Source organism: Etheostoma cragini, chromosome 13 (assembly GCF_013103735.1).
Source record: "Etheostoma cragini isolate CJK2018 chromosome 13, CSU_Ecrag_1.0, whole genome shotgun sequence".
Taxonomy (NCBI): Eukaryota; Metazoa; Chordata; class Actinopteri; order Perciformes; family Percidae; genus Etheostoma; species Etheostoma cragini.
In genome coordinates, this window is record NC_048419.1 from 25,688,779 (window position 1) to 25,691,602 (window position 2,824).

Sequence of the window (2,824 nt, forward strand, 5' to 3'; positions counted from 1 at the left end):
CCAGTCTGCCACTCCTTAAGCACTGTCCCAGACTTCTCCATGTCTTCTCCATGTCTTCTCTATGTCTTCTCCATGTCTTCTCCATGTCTTCTCCGAACTTCTCCCACACCCGCTGCTTTTTGTCTGTCAAGGCAGAGGCCGCATCCCTTCGGGCCCGTTGGTACCTTGCAACTGCCTCCATAGTCCTCCGGGATAACATATCCTGGAAAGACTTCTTCTTCAGTCGGATGGCTTCCCTAACCACCGGTGTCCACCAGGGTGTTTGTGGGTTACCGCCCCTTGAGGCACCTAAGACCCTTAGACCACAGCTCGCCGCCGCAGCTTCAGCAATGGAAACTTTGAACATTGTCCACTCAGGTTCAATGCCCCCAGCCTCCACAGGGATGTCCGAAAAGCTCCGCCGGAGGTGTGAGTTGAAATTGCGTCGGACAGGGGCCTCCTCCAGACATTCCTAATTTACTCGCACTACCCGTTTCGGCTTACCAGGTCTGTCCAGAGTCCTCCCCCATCCCCTAACCCAACTCACCACCAGATGGTGATCAGTTGACAGCTCCGCCCCTCTCTTCACCCGAGTGTCCAAACCATATGGCCTCAGATCAGATTAAACGATTATAAAATCGATCATTGACCTTTGGCCTAGGGTGCTCTGGTACCACGTACACTTGTGAGCATCCCTATGTTTGAACATGGTGTTTGTTATAGACAATCCATGACTAGCACAGAAGTCCAACAACAGAAAACCACTCTGGTTCAGATACGGTAGGCCTTTCCTTTGCTTCTCCAAGTATCACCATCGCCCACGTATGTGTTGAAGTCCCCCAGCAAAACTATGGGGTCCTCTACTGGAGCCCCATACAGGACTCAATTCAAGGTCTCCAAGAAGCCTGAATACTCCAAACTATTGTTTGGTGCATGTGCACAAACAACAGTCAGAGTCCCCCCCCCCCCATCACCCGCAGGCATAGGGAGGCAGCCCTCTCGTCCACCGAGGAAATCTCCAATGCAGCGGAACTCAGCCTTAGCTTTACTTGTGAAGTATTGTAGTGAACAATCCACGTTATTCTTTGACAATTTATTTTGATGAAAACTTAAATGTGCGTAATAGAAACTTACAAATGGGTCAGATTTGAGCCGAGGAAACCAGGAGGGTTAAAAAGCTCATTAACTGATTGGGGGATGAAGACGTCAAACCCCCCAGGGCCCCAGTGGAGGTCTGGCTTATAGTGGAGCTCACACTGTTCATAGAAAGAGTCTGCAGTCCAACCTGGTCTGACTGGAGGAGGTGAGCCTGCACACACTCACTCAGCCTAGCATCGTCTCCACTGCTCTCTGAATATTCAACTGTATCTGCATGTTGTGTAGAAAAAGATAACTGACTGAAATCTTCCAGATGTTATATTTACAAAGTGTTTTAAAGAACTTAAAATCATTGAACTAAAGCACAGTGAATGCTGTAGAGCTGCTTTTTATTTACTGTTCATGAATGCTTCATAAAAACAGATTTGTTGTGAGACCAGTTAGCTATTATGTGTTTTTTTTATATATTATTTTTTGTTTAAAAAAGTGGCAATGCACATAAATCAACAGAGAACCTGACAGGCTCATTTCCATCTGTAGTCGCTGGCAGAGTGACGGCATTAAATGTGATATAAGTTTGAGAGATTTGATGTTTTTGCTGCTCGATACGTTCAAGATGGTTTTGGGAAATATCTTCTGTTCTGTAATTATTAAAATTGTTTCTCAGCGATGTTGTCCTTCTAGTACAGGGAACAGAAACCTTTTCTATCATCAACTGCATTTTTCTTCAAGTCTTCTTGTTTTATCAATTAGTCTACAGAAACTCAAGGTTAAAGTTATTGAGGGACATTTAGAAGGAAATTTGCCGGGCTGTAGACGCACACATATGATGTGATGCATGTTTCCACACTTAACTGAACGTGATCAGGTGCCGTGTCGATGTTTGACTTAAAGATTTGTATATTTGAAACCGGTTTCATTTGTAATGTAGTTTGGGGAGTGTTGTTTAATGTTTTCTCATGCATTGATGGGCAATTGACTAATTTGAACAAAAAAATCATTAAATGTGGTCCAGTATTGATCACCACCAGACTCCATGTAAATAATCAATACTTTTAGTGTGTATAGAGCAGCATATCTCCACCAGACTCCATGTAAATAATCAATACTTTTAGTGTGTATAGAGCAGCATATCTCCACCAGAGTCCATGTAAATAATCATTACTTTTAGCGTGTATAGAGCAGCATATTTCTACATGTAAATGGGTGAATTAAGAGTTTATTCCAACCAGACCAGAGTGGTAATTGTTGAAACAGTGGAAAGATGAACCAAGACGGCTTTTGCTAGTTTCATTTAGTTTCTGTCCACTTTGAATGAAGTGTGTTTTAAAATGATAAAAGTCCTGATTATTTACATGGAGTCTGGTGGAGATATGCTGCTCTATACACGCTAAAAGTAGTGATTATTTACATGGAGTCTGGTGGAGATATGCTGCTCTATACACGCTAAAAGTAGTGATTATTTACATGGAGTCTGGTGGAGATATGCTGCTCTATACACACTAAAAGTTGTGATTATTTACATGGAGTCTGGTGGAGATATGCTGCTCTATACACACTAAAAGTAGTGATTATTTACATGGAGTCTGCTGGAGATATGCTGATCTGGACTCGATATGATTTGACAATGATTTCATTTTGCTCATGTCCGTGCAGCATGGACAATGAATCTTTCAACATGGATATTCTCCAGGTGGAGGGGTTAAAGGTCAGCCCCGAGTCCTCCGTTCCCGCCTTCATCCTCCTC

The 2,824-nt window shown here is 43.3% G+C and overlaps 1 long non-coding RNA gene across 1 annotated transcript in view; it reads left to right on the top strand.

The window, feature by feature from the left end:
• The first annotated feature begins 1,549 nt into the window (after positions 1-1,549).
• Positions 1,550-2,824, top strand: part of LOC117955882 — a 13,026-nt gene continuing 11,751 nt past the window's right edge. Inside the window, exon 1 of the long non-coding RNA XR_004659152.1 lies at positions 1,550-1,563. This is a non-coding gene — a long non-coding RNA (uncharacterized LOC117955882). The remainder of the gene's footprint in view (positions 1,564-2,824) is intronic.